Source organism: Aethalodelphis obliquidens, unplaced genomic scaffold (assembly GCF_003676395.1).
Source record: "Aethalodelphis obliquidens isolate GAN/ISIS:26980383/991018 unplaced genomic scaffold, ASM367639v1 scaffold38, whole genome shotgun sequence".
Taxonomy (NCBI): domain Eukaryota; kingdom Metazoa; phylum Chordata; class Mammalia; order Artiodactyla; family Delphinidae; genus Aethalodelphis; species Aethalodelphis obliquidens.
The window spans coordinates 2,143,061-2,166,878 of record NW_020837982.1 but is presented as its reverse complement, the minus strand read 5'-3'; the positions used below and the strand labels follow the sequence as shown (position 1 = coordinate 2,166,878).

The 23,818-nt window shown below is 43.6% G+C and overlaps 1 protein-coding gene across 2 annotated transcripts in view; it reads right to left on the bottom strand.

The window, feature by feature from the left end:
• Positions 1-2,570: 2,570 nt before the first annotated feature.
• The window catches only part of COPRS (coordinator of PRMT5 and differentiation stimulator), a 35,605-nt gene continuing 14,357 nt past the window's right edge, over positions 2,571-23,818 (bottom strand). The window contains exons 6-8 of one of the 2 annotated variants that reach the window (XR_003437953.1): positions 7,188-7,292; positions 3,358-3,796; positions 2,571-2,957 (exon numbers count right to left, since the gene is read on the bottom strand). The gene's annotated coding sequence lies outside the window, so the exon portion shown is untranslated. Of the gene's footprint in view, positions 2,958-3,357; positions 3,797-7,187; positions 7,293-10,608; positions 11,249-23,818 lie in introns of those variants that run through there. The other variant, XR_003437954.1, reaches the window with a different exon arrangement.

Below are 23,818 nucleotides of genomic sequence, written 5' to 3'. Positions count from 1 at the left end.
TGAATGTACTTAATGCCACTGAGCTGTACACTTAAAAATGGTTAAGATGGGGACTTCCCTGGCGGTCTAGTGGTTAAGACTCTGTGCTTCCACTGCAGGGGGCACAAGTTTGATCCCTGGTCGGGGAACTAAGATCCCTGTGTGGTGCGGCCAAAAAAAAAAAAAAGGTTAAGATGGTAAATTTTATATGTATTTTGTCACAGTTTTTAAAAAATTTTTAAGTTAACTAAAAAAAAAAAAAGACACTGGGCAGCTGTGAATATGACCAATGGCCACCCCTGATCTCAATAAACGCTTAGTGCATAAGTAAAGGTATTAGGTGGGGATGCTGGACTCCCAGACACACAGTAGTTGTCACCAGTCACTGTTTAACATTTCTCAGTTTCCTGAGCATTTTGTAGTGTACTTTGTGCTTCCTGTTATCAATGCTCATACCACACAGGATGACTGTTGTTTACATAATTATGGCTAATTTGCATAAGAATTTGCATAAGTATTTGCAACGTGCCTTACACACGTTATCTCAATTAATCCTCACAATAAACGGTGAGGTGGGTGATGGGTGACTGCATTGCTCAGAGAGTCATTTATACTGGAGGAGGAGGAGGGTATCAGTCAACAGAAATAGAAAGTGAACTCAGTGAAGTCAGTGCAAAGATCTGGAAGAACCTGTAGAGAAACAGAGAAAATAAGAAGAGAGAAACGTCAGCCTGTTTATGTTTGGGGGGGATCACAAAAGCGAGGGGCCTAGAAGAGTCTGGAACACAGGAGAAGTGTAACCAAATAGGATCAGGCTAAAAGGGCATAGATCCTGGCAACAGGCCCCCACTCTTACAGGCATGATGTTCTAATGAGAAAAGCCACGTATGAAGAAAGTAAACAGTCATCCCAGACAGGGCCACATAGAGTCCAGTTGGCTCTACCCTAAGGAAAGTTCTGGGAGGAAATTGAGAGGAGTTTGTGCCATAAGTTGAGGTCAAGAGAGATATCATCTGAATCGTGCATGATAAAGGATTAACTTGAACTACACACTCAAGGCAACATATGGGTCCAGCCCGTACCTGTTGCTTCTGCCACTGAGGTTGATCAAAGTCTGTGTGACTAATCAATTGTGTGTGTGCTCATCCCAATGGCCTCACGTGTTCCTCCCTGGCATCTCTGCCTGGAGAAAACTCCAGACGGGAAAAGGGTAGAAGTTCACTCCCCAGTTTGGGACTGGGCAGCTGCAGCAGCCCTCTACTTACACTGTTCTCCTGACCCCCTACTACCACCCAGCTGGAGTCTGCCCCAAAGAGATTTGGGGAGTAGGACAGAGAGTTCATAGGGTTATAATTCAAACTGAAGATTGGAGAGGTTAAATACCCACCCAAGACTGCCAGCTAGCAAGAGGTGGAGCGGGGATTTGAACCTAGTGTAATTCCAAAGCCCACACCCTTAATCACCAAGAATAGATCCAGATTCCTGTAACTAGCTGTGGGACCCGAGCAAGTTTGTTTAGCTTGTTGAGTCTATTTTCCCGCAAGTAACACCCTACGGGGTAATTGAGAGGATTGGAAATGATGCATGTCAAGTCTTAGCTCAATGCCAGGGCCCCAATAAAAGAGCATCAGTGAGCAAAAGTTATACACATTTTCAGAGGGAAACTCTCAGCCTCATGGATTAGGAACACGATTAGGGTTACATGGCCATTTGCTATCAAAGACAGATCTTGATCCTGGGTTTTTTACCCCACATTCCAAGCATCTGTCTGGCCCATTTGAGGGTTTGGGTGGGAATGTGGGGAGGACTAAATCTAAGTGTCTTCCATAAGAAATTCAATTTTATTTCATTGAGGACAAGGCTGTGTGCATCTGCTCCATGTGAAGAACTATGGCAGGTACTGAAGAATGGGGCAAGATGAGGGGGACCCGGCTCTGCCCTCAAGGGCAGTGATGTGGCCGGTGAATGGGCCTGGGGCAAAGTTGTAGCAAGGGTACCCTTCCTGTCTTCTTCCACCAGGGAAATGGGTTTAGCTAAGCCAGTGATTCTTAACCTTGGCCACACATTGTTATCACCTGGGGAGCTTTAAAAATGCTGCCACCTGGCCCCAGCCCCAGAGGTTCTGAGTTCAATGGTCAGGCATGCAGCCTGGGCGTCAGTGCATGGGGCAGCCAGGTTGAGAACCCCCAAGCTAAGCAAAGATGCAGTTCTTGGGCGAACTGGGGTATGGGAGGAGGAGGGAGTGTGAGTGGGGTTTTTCTGTGTCACGGAAGTAAACGGACCAGTGAGGAGGAGAATGTCCAGGGCTGTGGCCCCTAAGGCCCTAGACGCAAGCCCCGGGCACTCATGACAGGAACAGGACAGAGCCCCTGCCTCTTAGCGGGCAGCTGCAGGTTTCACAGGCAAGACCTCAGACACGCAGTCAGGACAAACATGCTTCCATCAGCCTGAGACACGGTTTACTGCAAGAGCTGTTCACCAGGCACATGAGAAAGAAAGGTGTGACTCCAGCTCTGGACTGGCCTTCCTGATCATGGAAGGCAAGCTGCATGGCCACCTGGAAACGGTCTATTGTGTTTCCAGAGTCAGATAAATAAAATGCATTATTATTTTATTAGCAACTCTTAAAAGTTCCTGTAGTGGCGTGAGTTACAACAGATACAACTACTTTCATATATTTATGTGTTTAGCACTTAATTCACACTCGCTTGCACTGCAAGACACTCAGCTGTAACACATTTTTACTGTGGTCTGTTTTTCCACATTCATCAGACTTTATTGATTACTAACCGCCAGGACTTCTAGAAAGCAGTCGTCTTGTTTCCAATCATCCCCTTCTTTTTTCAGTGTTATCTGGCCATCTTTGTTACTATAGGACGTGCTTTCCATGTTGCTTTCTCTTTTGTCTCCCGTCTTTCATTAGTCTTTCCTCTATGATTTCTCAGAGTTCTTACAGACTCTTCCACCATTTTGTGCTTCTTAAAATGTTAACACATAAGACTTAATTGAGGAAAATACTCAGAAAACTCAATTCTTTTTTCTTTTATCTCCCCACCCCAACGTGCGTGCCCCAACCATAACTCCACACCCTTGTCTTTCAGGGTCACCTTCTCAACCTTCCACCCAAGTTCAGTAGCCCTAGAATTCCTGAGGCCCTGCCCTCTAAAGGCTCCGCCTCCTTATTAGACAAACTCAATCCCTGGACCCACCTCCAGCTCAGATGTTCCGCCCAAACCCCCCTCAGGCTCCTCCTCTACCCAGGCCCCGCCCCTCCACCTTCACAGACTCCTCCCTAAGCCCTACCCCTCTCCTGACCCGAGAAGCACCGCCCCCAGGGCCACAGCCCTATATACCACCACCACCACCCCTAAGCCTCACCTGGCCCGCTCCCCTGCTCAGGTCCCTTCCTTGATCCGTTTCAGGTTGCATCTAAGGCTCCCGGGATCGTGGCTCCCAGGCCGCTGAGCTCGGACTCTGGGGCTCGAGGCACGTGGCGGCCATCTTGTCGTAAACTCAATTCTTATACTTTCAAGTGTTGTGTCAAGTCCGAAGTTGGTGGTATGTCGAACATTACTTGAGGTAGAAATCCTATGCTTGGCTTTTATGTAGAATGGCTAAAAGCTCAGAAACATGCATAGAACTTCTCATTGTCACCACCTATGTCGATATGGGTCGTCGAGGAAGCAGATGCTGGACTTAGAGGCAGAGCTGGCGTTAGGAGTGAAAGATTTGGTGGAGGGCCATAACTATGAAAGATAAAGGCTGAGGAGGCAGGACTGGGCAGGGAAAGCCTTCAGAGGGCCATGCAGATCCTATCCTGTGAAAAGAAATGCAAGAGGAAGAAAAATAGGGCCGGGAACATCTCAGACCACAGTGCAGATCATGCAAAGTCTTGGGCAACCCAGTGGGGAGTGAAGCAAAACTGCCCATTAGAGGGGTCTCCCAACGGGCAGAAATGGTGGGTGCCGGTGTCTCCACCACACTCAGTCTTTGGCTTGGGAGCCGCCAGGGACGAGCGAAGCTGGCTTAAATGCTGCAGCCGGAGGCGATCAGCTAAGCTCATTCTTCGCAGCTGAAAGAACTTCACAAGTTCTTTCTCGTAGGGAGATCCAAGCACTGCTTCTCCGCAGCCGCCACGCCCCCTCCCATCTCCTGACAATGCAAGCCTTTATAAATGAAAGGCTCAGCTTCGTTAAGGTTATTAAATGCTTGTCTTTTCTCGGCCTGGCGTGATAAAGTAAACACCGTGCCCATCTGAACTGTGGGGAAAATGCAATTAAACGTTGTACAGAGAGATACAATTGACAGTCAGTGGCAGAGCCACGGGTAACTGTTTTCTTTCTGCTTTTCTCTATGTTCCAAATTTTAGACCTTGATCATTTATTTTTCTTTTTGATTGGAAAATATAATGAACATTTTAAAATTAGTCTCCATATCATACCTTTTTGATCCAAAATGGCATCCCCCAATTTGACAGCCCAACAAATTGCTTTCACATAGGAGAACGTGATAATAGACCAAGCATAGCTTTGAGCTCAGACAGATCTGAGCTTGAACCCTGGCCCTGTGACTACTACTCTGAACTCTGGGCAGGCCCTTACCCCCTCTCAGCCTTCACCAAGAAAGGCAGACACGTGTCCTTACTTCTCAGCTTTGCTTTAATAAAGCATTTTTAAATCGATGTTTAAGCCTTCCCAAACTGCTAGAAATTTCTAAAACTCCACATTCAAAGGACAAAGAGTGGCCATAGCTGAGGAAATCCAAACTACTTTCCTGGGAAAGTCCTAAAAATGAGTTCTAAAAACCTCCTCGAGGGGCTTCCCTGGTGGTGCAGTGGTTAAGAATCCACCTGCTGATGCAGGCGTCATGGGTTCGATCCCTGGTCCGGGAGGATCCCACACGCCATGAAGCCTAGAAAAAAGCCCGCACGCAGCAACGAAGACCCAATGCAAGCATAAATAAATAAATAAATTTTAAAACTAAAAGCCTCCTTGACAGCACTTCTAGGTATACATGCCTAAGAATTCAAAGTAGAGACTCAAACATGTATTTATACACCCATGTGTATACACTTCCACTCACATGTCAATAATACAGTAGCATTATTCACAATAGCCAAAAGGTAGAAACAACCCAAATGGCCATTGACAGATGAATGGGTAAGCAAAATGTGGTATATACAGACTATGGAATATTATTCAAGCCGAAAAAAAAGAAGGAGAATCTAGTATACACCGTAACACAGATGAACCTTGAAGACATCATGCTAAGTGAAATAAGCCAGACACAAAAGGACAAATACTATATGATTTCACTTATATGAGGTACCTAGAATAGTCAAGTTCATAGGGACCAAAAGTAGAATAGAGGTTACCAAGGGCCGGAAGGAGGAGGGAATGGGGAGTTAGCATTTAATGGGCACAGAGCTTCAGTTTGGGATGATGAAAACGTTCTGGAAATGGATGGCGGTGATGGTTGCACAACAGTGTGAATGTACTTAATGCCACTGAACTGTACACTTAAAAATGTTACAGTGGGGCTTCCCTGGTGGCGCAGTGGTTGAGAGTCCGCCTGCCGATGCAGGGGACGCGGGTTCGTGCCCCGGTCCGGGAGGATCCCACATGCCGCGGAGCAGCTGGGCCCATGAGCCATGGCTGCTGAGCCTGCACGTCCGGAGCCTGTGCTCCGCAACGGGAGAGGCCACAACAGTGAGAGGCCCGCGTACCGCAAAAAAAAAAGTTACAATGGTAAATTTTATGTTCCAGAGATTTTACCACAATAACAAAGAATTTCTAAAACCTCCTTGTCAATGCAGTGTTACTACTTAAACCCAGGCAGGGAGCAAAGCTGAGCTGCCTGCAGGTGTTTCTCCCATGGAGAAGCAACATACAGCTTGCGCAATTCATTGCATTTTTCATCACTTGTAATTATAAAAATAAAACCACATCACAGAAAAATTTGAAACTAAAGAAAAAACTCATAATCCCATTTCTTTTCTTCTTTACAGGATTTTATTTTTAGACCTAGTTGTAACCATAGTGTTTGGACAAGTCCCAAAAGTGACTTCCAGAAACGTCCTTCATCTGAGCCTCAATTTCCTTAGCTTTAAAATAGGAGTCATATTTCCAGAAACCTCCTTGGTGATGCCCAGAGCAAGACTGACACTATGATTTCTCTTGGGATGCTCAGCCATGCTTCCCCCAGAGTAGGAAGCATCCGTTCCCCAGTGGATGTGAAGAGCTGGGATGGTGGCAGAGGGGAGGGAGAGTAGGAAGAGAGAAGGCTAATGGCTGTCTATGATTCCACAGGTCATTGGCACACGTGTACATGCATGCGCACATGTACACGAGCACACACAGGTTCTCCCCCTGCTGAGGGTCTATGACATCCCTGTGGCTCTGTTGCAGGTTGAAGCGCAAAAGGAAAAAGGAACTGGTTGTTGTGGTAGCCCCAGGCCCTGGTCACGAGGACAATCTGGCTGACGGCTGAGACCCTCTGCAAGGAGCCCAGGATAGGGTGCTCTGGGAAAAATAAGGTGGATCTATGGCCTCCTGTTCAGTTTGATTCCCACCAGGACAGCAGAATGCAAGTCTGGGGCTGGACACACCCACGTTCGAGTCTCAGTGCAGCCTTAAGCAAGTGACTTGCTTTCATCTGAGCCTCAATTTCCTTGTCCTTAAAATAGGAGTCATACTTCCTACCTCCTAATGGTGTTATGAGGCCTGAAAGAGAAACCATGCAAAGTGCTTGGCATGGAGCCCTCGCTAAATGGAGGCCATATCAGACACAGCCCTCCTAAAGCCCCGGAAGCAACTTCATTGACCCAACCAACCAACCAACCAACCAATACTGAAAACCTTTCCACTGTGGACCTGGTTGTGAACTCAAGTGAAGAACTCACCAAAATTATTTTAACATTGTAAAGAAACACTGGAAAGACTTAATAAAAGGTTCACTTAAGTAGGTTCTCAAACCACATTAGCAATCATTCCATAACAAATAAATTGACCTGGCTAGAAGAACAGATTTTGGAAATAGCTTCAGACGGTCTTGACACAAAAATCTGTTGAAGAGGAGGCACATATATCATTCTGATTAGAAATTCACTTTTAGTCTCCAATTCAATCAAGGCAGGCAGATATTAGTTAGAGGAACACTAGTTGCTATAATAGATGAACTCCAGAGTATGGTAGGAATTTATTTCTCACCTCAGTAAATCTCAGTGTTCCTGGTGGACAGGCAGCTTTTCTCCATGTGGTGACACAGGAACCCAAGCTCCTTCCATCTTGTGGCCCTACCATCCCCTGGGGCCTCTTTATGGCAAGTGGAAAGAAAACAAAAAAGTGGAAAAGCTTCATTGCTTCTTAAAAGGTGACCCACAAGCATCACACGTCACTTCCACTCACATGTCATTGATGGGAACAAGTCACATGGCTACAGTGGAAGTAAGACTGGGAGAAAATATTTGCAACAAATACATTTGATGAAGTTCTTTAAAGTTCAGTGTCTAGAATATGTTAAATATATTATGAAGAATATATTATACATAATAATATATAGAATTTAAACTCAGAATATATAAAGAACTCATAATTCAATAAGACAAACAATTGAGTTAGAAAACAGCAAAAGATTTGAATAGACACCTCATCAAAGAAGATATACAGATGGCAAATAAACACATGAAAAGATGAAAAGATGCTCAACATCATTGGTCGTCAGGGAAACTCAAACTAAAACCACAATTAGATCCCACTATACACCACTAGAATGGCTAAAATTAAGAAGACTGAGTATCCCAAATGTCGGCAAGGATGTGGAGCTACTGGAACTCACATGCAAGGCCAGTCAGAATGTAAAATGGTACAAACTCTCTAGAAAACAGTTTGGAAGTTTTCTTATCCATAAGGTGTTTAACTTTTTAAAGTTACGTATACCACTGGACCCAACTATTTTATTTTTATTATTATTCTTTTGGCTGTGTTGGGTCTTTGTTGCTGTGCGCGGGCTTTCTCTAATTGCAGCGAGCGGGGGCTACTCTTCGTTGCGGTGCGTGGGCTTCTCATTAAGGTGACTTCTCTTGTTGCGGAGCACGGGCTCTAGGTGCGCAGGCTTCAGTAGTGGCGCACCAGCTTAGTTTCTCCGCGGCATGTGGGATCTTCCTGGACCAGGGATCGAACCTGTGTCCCCTTCATTGGCAGGCAGATTCTTAACCACTGCACTACCAGGGAAGTCCCCCCAACTATTTTAGAGTATACATTTTTTCAGAAATGCATGGAACATTTAAGAAATTTAATTATATTCAGGTCTTAACAAATTTCAAAAGTTTGATATCCTGTAGACCACTTTTTCTGACAACAGTACAATTAAATTTGAACTCAATTACAAACAGAAAACTAGGGGGAATAAACGTGTTTGGAAATTAAGAGGCGTATTTTTTAAAGTCATGGGTTAAATAATAAATCAGTGGAAATTTTAAAAATACTTAGAATTCTACAATAACAACAGTACTACATGTTAAAACTTACAGAGTTTACCTAAAGCATTACTGTGCTAGTAGGAAATGTATATTTTTATGTTTCTGTTACATAATGAGTTTTTAAAAATAGACAGAAAAACTAATAGTAGAACAAACCCAAAGAAAGTTGGAAGAAAGGGAATTATATAAATAAGATCAGAGAATAATGAAATATAAAATAAACATACACAGAAGGATCAACAAAACCAAAAGTATGGGTTGTTTTTTTCCTTTTTTCTTGGTCACACTGTGTGGCATATTGGATCCGGGATCTTAGTTGCGTGGCATGTGGGATCTTAGTTCCCCAGCCAGGGATTGAACCTGCTCCCCTTGCATTGGAAGCACAAAGTCTTAAGCACTGGACCACCAGGGAAGTCCCAAAATTATGTTATTTTAAAAGATTAATAACACTAACAAACCTCTGTCAAAATTGATCAAGAAAAAAATAACAGAAGGCATAATATTAGGAATGAAAAATGGTATATAACTGCAGGTGCCACATAGATTGAAAAGATGGAGAATATTATATACAATTTTATGCCAATAAGTTTGAAAACAGAAACATATGGACAAATTCCTAGAAAAATAAGCTGACACAAGAAGAAATTTAAAATCTGAATAATCCTATAGCCATTAAAGAAATTGAATCAGGGACTTCCCTGGTGGCCCAGTGGTAAGATTCCGTGCTCCCAATGCAGGGGGCCTGGGTTCGATCCCTGGTCAGGGAACTAGATCCTGCATGCATGCTGCAACTAAGAAGCACGCATGCTGCAACTAAGAAGTCTGCATGCTGCAACTAAAAGATCCCGCATGCCGCAACTAAGACCCGGCACAGCTAAAATAAATAAATAATAAATATTTTTAAAAAAGAAGAAAGAAATTGAATCAGTAGTTTAAAATCTCACCACAAAGAAAACGCCAGGTCCAGACGGTTTTATTAGTAACTTCTATCATTCAAGGAACAAATAACTCCAAATTTTTTTTTTTTTTTTTTTTTTTTTTTGTGGTACGCGGGCCTCTCACTGTTGTGGCCTCTCCCGTTGCGGAGCACAGGCTCCGGACGCACGGGCTCAGCGGCCATGGCTCACAGGCCTAGCCGCTCTGCGGCATATGGGATCTTCCTGGACCGGGGCACGAACCCGTGTCCACTGCATCGGCAGGCGGACTCTCAACCACTGCGCCACCAGGGAAGCCCAATAACTCCAATATTTAACTCCAATTTTAACTCTTTAAAATTATAGTAAAGGAAGAAACACTCCCTAATTTATTTTATACTAAAATTAATACCAAAACTGATATGAACAGTGCACGAAAGAAAAATTATGAGACAATTTCACTGATGAACATAGACACAAAACTCTTCTTAAAAAATCAGCAAACAATTCCAGCAACGTATAAAACAATCTTGACCAAGTTCAGCTTATTGCAGGAATCCAAGACTGTTTTAATGTTCGAAGACCAATTCATATAATTCAAAGATTTAAGGAGAAAAATGACATGATCATCTCAGTAAATGGAAAATTTTTGATAAATTTAAATATTCATTCATGAAAAAAATAAATATAAAAAAAATCCTTAGAAATCTAGTAGAATTTCCTCAACCCCTAAAGAGTATCTACAGAAAACTGGCAACAAAAATCCTATTTAATGTGAAACATTGAATGTTTTCCCTTTGAGGCCAAAAAAAGAATGTCTGCTAACATTTTCATTCAGCACTGTATTCGACAAAGAGATCTAAAGGTATAAGGATTGGAAAACAATAAATCAAACATTCAATATTCATATATATTATCGCTACATGGAAAACATAAAAATCTATAGAGAAATTATTAGTTTTAATAAGTCCGCAAGGTGGCTGAATAAGAAATTAATACACAAAAGTCAATGACTTTCTACAATCAGTAACAAATAAAACAGTAATTATTAAAAAGATAATCATGCAAAAATATAAACTGAAATGAATAAATCTAACAAAAACTATGTAAGTGCTTTATGGAGAAAATTATAAAACTCTTTTGAAAAACATTAAAGATCTAAATAAATGGGGAGGGAGGTTCATGGGTACTTTTTAATTTTAACATACTTTTCTTCTAAAATGCTCAAAATTAACTCTTTGGAAACATATAAAAACTATTTTAATTTTTAAATATTTTATTATATTCATTCAAACATCGCTGGCCCATCTACAGGGTATCCAGAAACAATTATGATTAAATTCGGTCATATTTACTACATTGCCAATTTCAGTAACAGGAATTACATAGCTGTACACATAGTTTTATACACATTTACACATATGTATTTTTTGATCTTGCCATTAAAAAGGTGCGTTTGTCAAGGTAGAAGGATGGAATGCATATAGCACTTTGTTGGCCTGATTCACAACTTTTAAATATTTGGACAGATGGCATGTGAGCCTCCTTTTGCCTTCTTGTCATGGGATCCTCTGACATTAGGAGCAGGCCTGATGAGAGGCACTGCGGTGGTCCTGGCTGTGGGCAAGGAACCCATTTATGGTTTCCGCAGACTGTCTCAGCGGGCGCCAGCCCAGGTGAGTCAGGATATCTGTCCTGTTTGGAAACGTCAATCAAACTCCATGAAGCTTGTTCCTGGGAGGAAGCTAGTGGACATTCAGGTCAAACCTACTCAAGCTGCAAAAGGGAAACAAGCATTCAAAGCCTCTCACTCTGGGGCTATGTTGAGTCAGGGCTGGAAGACGGGCGTTGGTTGCAGGAGGTTCTAGAGACGAGGCTGGGGATCACAGAAAGGAGACAGAAAAGCCATTTCTCCTTTCTGTCTGTTCATAGCAAAGCTGAAATTCATTCAACAAGTATTTCCAGAGTGCTAATCGTGGTCATCATCATCAAAATAGCTAAGATTTATGAAGCACTTATGTCCCAGGACCTGGTGAGGTGACTTTTACATATAACCATGTACAATACATGTTATACACAACAGTCAGATGAATGGGGTACTAGTATTTTCCCAATTTTACAGATGAGGAAACAGAGGCTTGATGTTAAGTGACTTATCCAGGGTCATAAAATTTGTACATGACAGAGCTAGGATATGAATCTGGAGAAACTTGGGTGAATCTGGAGAAACTTGGGTCTACACATTGGGCCATAAGCCAGTGCCAAAGTTGTAGAAGTGAGTCATGGTCTACTGGGAAAGTCAAATATGCACATAGATGTGTCTTGATAACTCAAGTTGGATAAAACTAGATGATCAAGAAGGACATCTAAATGAAGCAAAGTTAATGACCTGGGAGCGATGGGGCATGTTGGAAGTATAGTGAGGGGCCTATCAGACTCTAGAAAAGAAACACACAGAAACAGCATGGGTGAGTAGTAACCAAGTTAGCTTAATATTGGAATGTGGAGGACTTCTAAGGCCTAGTTAAAGGAGTTTGGACTTTCTCTTCCAGTTAATGGTAAGGTAGAGGAGTGACAAACAGCCTTAAGATTCATTTGTCTCCTCTGTGTTGGGTGAATGCAGTAGACACAACCAATGACAAGATGACCAGTGGACCAGTGAGGAAGCCCATGGCACACAATGACATGGCCTTATGGTGGGTGTTGGCCATCAGATAGGGAGAAAGGAATGGTTACAATGAGCTTGGCAAAGAAAGGATGGATAGGGCTTGCAGACGTTTAGCCAGCCAAGGGAAACTAGTTAGGATTAAGACCAGGAATAATACTAGGGTACTACCAGGAATGCAACGTAGCCTCTAAAAATGATAGTTATGAACAATACATAGCAATTCAAGGAAATGCTTAAAAGGATAAGTGAAAGGACCAGAATTTTTACATTCACACGTACCTATTGATTACAAATCTCTTTTTAAAGCCCCAGAAAAAATACGCCCAAACAAATTAAGTGAATCATCCTATCCCAAAATCTTATTTCTACTCAGTTAGTGTTATGGCGTGAACTGTGTTCCCCCCGCCTAAAATTTGTATGTTGAAGCCCTGACCCCCAGTGTAACTGTATTGGAGATAGGGCCTTTAAAGAGGTAATTAAGGTTAGATGAGGCCATGAGAGTGGGGCCCTGATCCTATAGGACTGCTGACCTTATAAGAAGGGTTAGAACACCAGAGTTCTCCCTGTGCACACAAACAAAGAAAAGGCCATGAGAGCACAGAGCAGGAAGGCACCATGTACAAGCTGGGGAGAGAGGCCTCACCAGAAACTAATACCACCTACACCTTGATCTTGGACTCCCAGCCTCCAGAGCTATGAGGAGATACACTTCTGTTGTTTAAGCTACCGAGTCTGTGGTATTTTGTTACGACAGCACGAGCAGACTACTGTAATACAGTTAGCCAGCCAGTCACTAAATCCTGTCAATTCTTATCTTTGCAATTCTTGCTTTCTTCCTCACCATGTCCACTGCCAGCATAGCTCAAGATTATCTTGTGCCCAGATGGATGCAATCGACTCTCTTACCTTTGACTTTGTACTTCCTGACTCGCTTCTTTTTTTTTTTTCACATTCATTCTTTGGTCCTAGTTTAATCCACTTTTTCCTCAGAGATTGACAAGCATCCCTATTGTACATCACAGTTACTAAAGAACTTTTCAAACAGTTGTAATTGCTTTCTTGATCTTTTCTAAATAGCTCCAATCATATCAGTTATTTTACATGTAAAGCATTTTGAATCTCTTTAATGATCCAACCTGTTCTCCTTTTATGTGCTTTGGATTGGCAAACACCCTCTTCAATTACAGCACTTATAAATGAATATGATTCTCAGAGTATGGTTTTACCAGTATAGAGTTTGCATAAGACTTTGCTCCATCTATATTATGTTAAAAAATATGAGTACATCCTTGTTCCCAGTCCAAAACAGTTAGACTCTAATACTCTTCTGCATCCATTTTTATTTATTTTAATGGCCTTTTCCTCATCTATGGTTCTTTTTACTTTTTCTTTTTTACAGTAGGTTCTTGTTGGTTATCTACTTTAAATATAGCAGTGTGTACATGTCAATCCCAAACACCCAATAAATCCCTCCCCCGCACCCTTCCCTCCTGGTAACCGTAAGTTTGTTCTCTAAGTCTGTGAGTCTGTTTCTGCTTTGTAAATAAGTTCATTTGTATCTTTTTTTTAGATTCTGCATAAAAGCAATATCATATGATATTTGTCTTTCTCTGTCTGACTTATTTCACTTAGTATGACAATCTCCAGGGTTATCCATGTTGCTGCAAATGGCATTATTTCACTCTTTTTAACGGCTGAGTAATATTCATTGTATATATGGACCACATCTATACAATGACTTGCTTCTCATATTCCCAGCCACCAACCCCTACCTTGCCCCCTCCTGACTATCATCTCAAACATCTGAAATGTTTGAATCTGATGCCTGGTATTTTCCTCTAGTACCAACCCTTGGCTCTCTCTTTCCAGAACTCCCTGCACTCACCTCAAAGGTGCAAGTTCTCTGACCACTCCAGGTGAACTAGACTTTTGCATTGTAAGTGCCCTTCATGCACATGTGTCAGTAATATCGGTAGGATCTATTCCTAGCAGTGAAATTTTGCTAGGGCCGCTGACGTGTTTTAAAACGTACACTTTAAATTTTGATAGACACCATCAGATGGTCTTCTATAGGACTTGTACCAGATTAAACTCTACCCAATAACATATAAAAGAACCTGTTTCCCCATACCACCATCAGCACAGTCTTAACCATGTCTTTGATCTTTGACAGACTGAAAGGTAAAAATAGTATTCCACTTTTGTTTGAATATAAATCTTTCTGATGACAAGGGCTGAGTCATCCATTTCAGACAAGCACTCAAATAGCCGGCATGAAGACAGTCTCTTTCCACGTTTCCTGCCTCATCTCTGTGGGTCTTTCCTTAGCTCCACATTCCCAGACTTCTACTGCAGACAGAATTTTCCACATGGAGGGGAAGAGGACCACCACAGCCTTAAGCCTAAATCATCCCAGCTTACCAAACAAACTTCGTTCTCCCAGCACCCATAGGTCAAATTCCAGGAAGGACTGTGACTGGTCTTTCTTGGGTCAAGTGTTTGCCCATGAGTCGGTCACTCTGGCCAAGAGGAAAGGAGATTCCACTAGGCCAGGGCTAGGTCACGATACAGCAGTTTGCAATAGCAAGAGAAGCCCCTATTATCAGAAGAGGAAAGAGGTACTGAGCAGATAAAAACAAATGTCTACTCTTCCAGGTAACACCTGCGCTGATGGAACCCAGCACACAGGGCACCTTCCCCAGTGTCATATTCACTGACTTTGCCACATCCCAGCAGGAATGAATCGGATGACACCGCCCCCCAAGAAAGAGCCCGGCATCCTGTGCTGCCCTACATCTCCGGGGCCATAGGTAACCTATTCTGATTGGTAATCCAGGAGAGGAGCATTTGAGCTCTTCTTGGAACAATGGGAATGTTTTTCTACTACAGTGATCTGTACAAACTTGGCAGTGGGGTTTTACAGAGAGAGGAAAATAGACACTGACATCTCTGATGCGAAACTGTGAGTCCTCCCAGAACAAAGCTGAGCCTCAGTTGGACAGGAAGTACTGGGGTTTGTGATGCAAAGAAGGAAAGTCTGCTGGCTTTAAAGGTTAGGCTAACACTGGTTTAGAGTACAAAGTAAGTCTGCAGAAGCTGCGTCCTGGGGGATCTTTAAATAGGACAAGCCAATGCTGGCAATGGAAAAGTGAATTGGGCACACGTGTACATTGTTGGTGGGACTGTAAACTAGTATAAGCCTTTCCAAGAGCAATTTGGCAATCCTGTCTCTAAAATGCCAATACCCTTTGACCCACAAATTTCATTTTCAAGAATCCACTCCAAGTAAACAATACAAAGTGCTAAAGACGCTTTATACAAAAAAGATGTTCACTATGCTTATTATTTATAACAGTTAAAGTTTAGAAACAATATAAAGGAACAGTTAGATACATTATGGTAAATCCTCCCCATGGGATATTTCTCAGTCATTAAAAACGAAGTCTAGTCAGTTCACAGAAAACAAAATATAAGTGGCTTTGAAAGATTATTCAGGGCTTCCCTGGTGGCACAGTGGTTAAGAATCCACCTGCCAATGCAGGGGACATGGGTTCAATCCCTAGTCCAGGAGGATCGCGCATGCCATGGAGCAACTGAGCCCGTGCGCCACAACTACTAAGCCTGCATTCTAGAGCCCGCGAGCCACAACTACTGAGCCCACACGCCACAACTACTGAAGCCCACGAGCCTAGAGCCCGTGCTCCGTAACAAGAGGAGCCATGGCAATGAGAAGCCCACGCACCGCAACAAAGAGTAGCCCCTGCTGGCCGCAACTAGAGAAAGCCCGAGCACAGCAATAAAGACCCAACACAGCCAAAAATAAAAATAAATAAAATAAATAAATTTATAAAAGAAGATTATTCAGCCTTTCTCATGAAAAAAAAATTATGTTAAAAGTGTAATTTTTACCTTTCAGTTTGTCAACACTCTGTGCTGGTGATGGTATGGAGAAACAGGAACTTTTTTTTTAAAAAACTTATTTATTTAATTTATTTTTTTGGCTGCGTTGGGTCTTTGTTGCTGTGCATACAGGCTTTCTCTAGTTGTGGCGAGTGGGGGCTACTCTTCGTTGCGGTGCGAGGGCTTCTCATCGCGGTGGCCTCTCTTGTTGTGGAGCACAGGCTCTGGTGCACGGGCTCCAGTAGTTGTGGCACACGGGCTTCAGTAGTTGTGGCTCGTGGGCTCCAGAGCACAGGCTCAGTAGTTGTGGTTCACGGGCTTAGTTGCTCCGTGGCATGTGGGATCTTCCCAGACCAGGGCTCGAACCCGTGTTCCCTGCATTGACAGGCAGATTCTTAACCACTGCACCACCAGGGAAGCCCTTTTTTTTTTTAATTTTTATTTTTGCTGCATTGGGTGTTCATTGTTGCGCACAGGCTTTCTCTAGTTGCGGCCAGCGAGGACTACTCTTCATTGTGGTGGGTGGGCTTCTCATTACTGTGGCTTCTCTTGTTGCGGAGCATGGGCTCTAGGCACACGGGCTTTAGTAGTTATGGCACATGGGCTCAGTAGTTGTGGCTCACGGGCTCTAGAGCACAGGCTCAGTAGTTGCGGCGCACGGGCTTAGGTTGCTCTGCGGCATGTGGGATCTTCCCGGGCAAGGGCTCAAACCCACGTCCCCTGCATTGGCAGGTGGATTCTTAATCACTGCGCCACCAGGGAAGCCCGGAAACAGGAACTTTTTTTTTTTTTTTTTTAATTTATTTTTGGCTGTGTTGGGTCTTCCTTGCTGCGTGCAGGCTTTCTCTAGTTGTGGAGAGTGGGGGCTACTCCTAGTTGCGGTGCGCGGGCCTCTCATTGCGGTGGCTTCTCTTGTTGCGGAGCACAGGCTCTAGGCGTGCACACTTCACTAGTTGTGGCACGAAGGCTCAGTAGTTGTGGCTCACAGACTCTAGCGTGCAGGCTCAGTAGTTGTGCTGCACGAGCTTAGCTGCTTCGCGGCATGTGGGATCTTCCCAGACCAGGGCTCAAACCCGTGTCCCCTGCATTGGCAGGAGGATTCTTAATCACTGCACCACCAGGGAAGCCCCGAAACGGGAACTTTTATATGTTACTGGGTAGAGTTTAATTGGGTACAAGTCCTATAGAAGGCAATCTGATGGTGTCTATCAAAATTTAACGGGTGTACATTTTAAAATGCATCAGCTGCCCTAGGAAAATTTCACTGCTACAAATTTATCCTACAGATGTTACTGACACGTGCATGAAGGGCAGCACTGTTGCCTGAAACATTGTCTATAGGAACTAAAGAAAGGAATAGGCTTCAGTAGGAGACTGGATAATATATTATGGTACTTCCATGAAATATATTTTATCAGCCATTAAAAAGACCACGTCAAGATCATATGTGCTTTTGTGGGATGACTTCCAAGATACATTAAGTGAAACAGAAAGAAAGCAAGGTGCAAACTAGTATGTCTGACACTCTATTATTTGTGTAGAAAGCCCATTTATGTTTGAATATGCATAGAATTTCTCTGGATACACAAGAAAATTATGACAATGGTTCCTCTGGAGAGGATGACTGAGGTCAAGGGTGGGAAAGAGACTTTTTATTGTACACACTGCCCTATTCGAATTTTTTAAAATCATGAGTATGTATTTCCTTTTCCAAAAAAAAAAGACAATAAAAATAATACAATACATAGGCTAAAAAAGGATGTCTATATATGTTTACAGTTATATAAATAAATATCTATATTATAACAAGCAAAAAAAGAAATTAAAATTATTCATAGAGTATATTCAGTTATGTGAAAAGAGAAACATGTTTAGAAGAAAATAAGGAAATGTACTAAAATGTTACCCTTGAAACTAAGAGCGATTTATCTTTCAACTTTTTCTGTCGTGTCCAAAATGTGTTTAATATCACCTTTTACTCTTATAACAGAAAAAAATAAACTTAAAATTGTGTTAAATTAAAATATAGTATCCATCCATCTTTACAGTCTAAATGCAGAAGGTAAAATCAGGTGAGACAAGAGGTATTAACTTTTCAACTCCATGATTCTGCATTAATGAAGTTTGCTGTGGTTTATTGACTCCTTTTCACTTTTTTGGGCTTGGCCACTGCTGCTGATAAAGACAAGACCTAGTTCATAAATCAGTCTCAAGAAAACTGTATTTATAATACCCAGTACCAATGGACATGCAGTTGGATGAGCTTTTTCAGACATTACTGCATTCAAATCGATACCACCTTTTTGGAAAGCAACTTGGCTACATGAATCTGAAGCTATACAGAGTGTTTATGCCCCGTGACCCAGTAATTTGACTTCCGGAATCTTAAGGAAAAAACCTGAAATACCGGAGACGTTTACACATAAAGGTCTTAATTAAGAATGGTATGCAATCATAAAAAATTACAATTACGAATAACGTGTAGCAACATGGGGAAATGTTTATGATACAGCGTTAAGTGAAGGAAAAAGAATACAGAAAAATACAGAAAAAATACAGAAAAGTGTGTATCCTACTATTACAACTGCTTCATAAAATACGTGTGAAAAAATCCCAGAGGAGTTTTACACCAACATGGTCACGGTGCTTATGTTCAGGTGGTGGGACCTTGGGGGAATTCTTGATATTTTTCTCCTTTTCTCTTTTCCAAAATGTTTATAATGTATTTTTAATAATATATTTTCAAATATGTAAAAATGTGAAGTCTGGGCTGTTCCACAGGAAATAATGTCTCTCTATGTTATAGTGTCTCTAATTCCCTTAACTGAAAATAAAACTCCTTCCTCTCATGTAATAATAACGGTCACTGATATTTATTAAGCAACTACTTTCTGCCAAGCTCTTTACACATTTTAGTTCAATGACTTCAGTGAAGTAGAAATTTTTATTACATACCATTTTGCAGATGGGGAAAACTGAGGCTCAGACCGGCTAAATGACACAAGCAAGAGGTGACAGCATCAGGATTCAAACCCACGTCCTTCTAGCTTTAAACTCAGTTCTTTCCACCATTATACTGGCACAATAACTACCCAAAACAGTTCTCAGGGTCCAGGGTGTGCCAGGGACAGTACTAATGCTTTACACACATTCTCTCATTTAATAACACTGTAGATGTAGATGGTGTCCTCATTTGTGGCTGAGGGAGGTTAAGTCACCAGTACAGCTGGTAAGAGGTAGAATCATTTTTTTTTAATATATTTTTTGGCAGCGCTGCAGGGCATATGGGATCTTAGTACCCCAACCAAGGATCGAACCCACGCCCCCTGCAGTGGAAGCGCAAAGTCTTAACCACTGGACCACGAGGGAAGTCCCAAGTTGGCCTGTGTTGGGAACCATGACACTGTCGTGCCTTCCCACAACAAGGAAAAACCCAAACCCTCCGAGCCCAGGACGCAGGGCACCACCCCTGGTGCAGCCACTGTCGAAAAGGAAGCACCTGGCAGGAAGGTGAATGCAACAGGAGGAGGTAGGCTCCCGGGGCTCCCCTGCTGGGCAGGCCCGCCTCTGACACACACTGCACACCTGAGGGGCTACATGAGCTGGCGCTGTGCACAGACATCCGTGTGGCCTGGCCTGCGGCCAGCACACATGTCACGTCCTCCTGCCAGCGCTGACAAGGCTGGTGCTAATCTGCCCAAAGGCCTCAAGAAAATCCCTTGAAGCTGTCTTTAAGGTTTCCTGGTTCTGGGAGGTGTGGGGAGACAACACCGCCTCCTCCACGGTGGAAAATTCCAGGGCCACCTGGCTTGGCAAGAGAAAGTGATGTCTAGCCTCCTTGACCCCCAGGAGCCAGAGGGCCCTAGGCCTGGACCCAGAGGCTGAGCCAACAATATGAGCCAGGGCTCCAACTCTCTGGGAAACAGGAAGTTCAGGTCAGCCTGGGGGTGGGGGGAGGGGGGACCAAACCAGAGGGACTCAGGCCAGAGGCCAAGTGAGACCAAGGGGCCTCTGAGATGTGGACACAGCTGAGTGGACAGACCAGCACTGAGGAGAGCTCTGAGGATACAGAGTGTTAGGAACACTGATAGACTGCTGGGAGGAGTAGTGGACCCAAGTATTTGGAAGATAGGTTGGCATTACCCAGTACACACACACTCTACGACCAGGTAGTTCTACTTGTCATAATGCATCTGGAGAATCTCTTCCACCACATGGGCCCCCAGGATGTTCATAGCAGCACTGCTCATAAGAAACAAAAGCTGCAAACAGCCCAAACGCCCGTGGACATGAGAATGGGTTAATATACATACATTCTCTATTCAAGAACAGATTTGTGGTTGCCAAGGGGGAGGTGGGTGGGGGAGGGATGAACTGGGAGTTTGCGGTTAGTAGATGCAAACTATTACATATAAGATGGATACACAACAAGGTCCTACTGTATAGCACAGGGAACTATATTCAATATCCTGGGATAAACCATAACAGAAAAGAACATAAAAAAGAATGTATATATGTGCATAACTGAGTCACTTTGCTGTATAGCAGAAAGTAACACTTTGTAAATCAACTATACTTTAATTAAAAAATAAAAATAGGGCTTCCCTGGTGGCGCGGTGGTTGAGAGTCCGCCTGCCGATGCAGGGGACATGGGTTCATGCCCTGGTCCGGGAGGATCCCACATGCCGCGGAGCGGCTGGGCCTGTGAGCCATGGCCGCTGAGCCTGCGCGCCCGGAGCCTGTGCTCCGCAACGGGAGAGGCCACAGCAGTGAGGGGCCCGCGTACCACAAAAATAAATAAATAAATAAAATAAAAATTTAAAAATATATATTCTCTATTCATACAAGGGAATACTACATGGCCATAAAAATAAATATGCTATAACTTCATGAGTGAATCCCATAAACACAATGTTAAACAAATAAGGGAAATCACAATATAATATATACGGTGTGGTTTCATTTAATAGAAGTCCAAAAAACTCTCCAGACTAAACAATGTATTGATTGGGAAGGAGGAAAGGGGAAGGGGGGGTGTTTGCCAAGCCCTAAGCCTCTGTCTTCAGGACCTTCTTTTGGGGACCCAAGTTACCAGCACAAGGGCAGATCCTCACCCACATACTCACCATGTCCATACTCTTGTCTCCACTACCCACCCAGCATCCGTGGCCCTTTTCCCGTGTGCGATGTCAGTCTCTTCCCTCCTCCATGCCCCTCCCCCAGTCTCTGGGGAATTGATAAATTGCCCTTCATTTCATATTTCTTACCACTGGCATTCCACATTTGTCATCTCCTCTCCCAAACCAGACCCAGGGCCTGGCAGATCATTGAGAGCACACAGAAAGGCCACCTGAACTGGGAGCTTTCTCCCCTCTCAGTCATGAGCTCCATCAAAACAGAGATGGTCTGTCAGTTAATGTGGAAGCACAGAATCTTTGAGGCCACCCGCCCCTAAGCGCTTATTTTATCAGGTGAGAAGCTGAGGCCCAGGGGGTCCGTGTGATGTGACTGGTCTAAAATCACAGCTAGTTTGAAGGCAGGGCTAGGACTGGGACCAAGGATTCCTGAACCCCAGTCTTTTCTCCTACAATGTGCTGTCTCCCTAAAGCTGACATTGAACGGACTTCTGATTCTGGCCACAGAGCCGACTAGACACCCCAAACTACTTCCTGCTGAAACAGTCAAAAGGCTGGACAAAACATTTTCAGTGCTTTAAAGGCACCAACTGAGCTGGCATAAAGGGTTAAGAATAGTCAGAAGCCAAAGAGGAAGGGAAAGCAGGAAACCGGAGAGAATGTAGAAGCTGGCTTTCTCCCTGAGGACCTGTGTCAAACCCACGTGATCTTGAGCACTGGTTTTCAAGGCCTCATAGAGTGCGTGGAACAAGGAGACAAACCCCGGCCCGGTCAAGGTGAAGAATTAAATGGAGAGCTTCCCATAAGGCTGGGCCCCATCTTCAGTACAAGAGTGGGTGAGAAATAAACTCCTTTTCCCCCCAGAGGAGCAAGGAAAATTGCCCATGTTAAACATTGGAAGCAGGTGGGAAGGAAAACAAACAAACAAAAAACCTTTACCGTGAGAATTCTTTAACCACAAGCCAGCTCTTATATATATATATATATATATATATATATATATATTTTTTTTTTTTTTTAAATACCTCCTTTTTTTTTTTGGCTGCACCGCACAGCACGCGGGATCTTAGTTCCCCGACCAGGGATTGAACCTGTGCCCCCTGCACTGGAAGCGCAGAGTCTTAACCACTGGACCGCCAGGGAAGTCCCAGCTCTTATATGTAAATTCAGAGATAGTGCGTAAAAATCCTCAAGCTGATTGAGCAAGATCCTGGGGGGTGGCGGGGGTGGGGCGGTGAGGGAGGCAAGAGAGTCAGCCGTAGACTCTCTGGGACAGAGCATTCCCGGCAGGCAGAGGTGATCGCCAACTCAAAGGCCCTAAGGCAGAGTCATGCCAGGCTTGTTCCAGGAACACGAGAAGGCCCAAGGGGCTGGGGTAGAGAGAGCCAAGGAGAAGTAGAAGGAGATGAAATCACAGGAATAACAGGAGACCAGGTTGGCCAAGGCCTGGCTGGCATGCTGTTGTAAGACCTTGGACTCTTCCTCCAGAGTATGGATCCATTGAAGGAGTTTCAGCAGAGGATTAAAATGGTCTACCTCATGCACTACAGGGATCACCCTGTGGTGATGGTAGCACAACAACGTGAACGTACTTAACGCCACTGAACCATACACGTTAAAATGGTAAATTTTATGGTATGTATATTTTACCACAATTTTTTTTAAAGAGGTCACCCTGGCAGTTGCTGTGCTCATACGTGGAAGCTGGAACACCACATAGGAAGACATTCCAGGAATCTAGGTGAGAAACGATGGCTCCAGCAAGGATGGCAGCAGGATAAAGGATGAGGTCATATTTTGGATGTGTTGGATGTAAGGTATCAAAAAAGGGAAGATCGTGGTGACTCCAAAGTTTCTGGCCTGAGCAACTGGAAGGACAAAGTTGCCATCGACTAAGGAGGGAACAGGTTTATAGGAGAACGTAAGAGCTAAGTTTGGGACTTACTGGGTTTGAGATACCTATTAAACATTCGGGTGGAAATGTCACGTGTTAGTGAAGCTGTGGAGCAAGTAAAACTTTCACACGCTTGTGGGGGAGTGAAAATTGCAACAACCTTGGAAAACTCTTTGGCAGCATCTATGACCCAGTGATTCCATTCCCAGGTATATGTCCGATAGCAAATCTCTACATGTGTTCACCAAAAGACATGAACGAGAACGTTCCTAACAGCATTCTTTGCAACAACCCAGAACTGGACATGACCCATCAACAATAGATTAGATAAAAGTGATATATTCACATAATGACATTTTATCGAGCAATGTGAATGAGCGAGCTACTGCTATGCAGTAATTGAAGCCGGAAGTAAAGAACAGAAGGGAAGGGAAAGCAGGAAACCGGAGAGAATGTGGATGAATCTCTCATTAGAGAATATAATCTCCACAAAGTACAAAGTCAGACAGAAAAAGAAGATGAATCTGACCCAGCAAACCCACTCCTGGGCATATATCTGGAAAAAACGAAAACTCTAATTTGAAAAGATACATGCGTCCCAATATTCATAGCAGCACTATTTACAATAGCCAAGACATGGAAGCAACCTAAATGCCCATCGACAGACAAATGGATAAAGAAAATGTGGGGGCTTCCCTGGTGGCGCAGTGGTTGAGAATCCGCCTGCCGATGCAGGGGACACGGGTTCGTGCCCCGGTCCGGGAAGATCCCACATGCCGCGGAGCGGCTGGGCCCATGAGCCATGGCCGCTGAGCCTGCGCGTCCGGAGCCTGTGCTCCGCAACGGGAG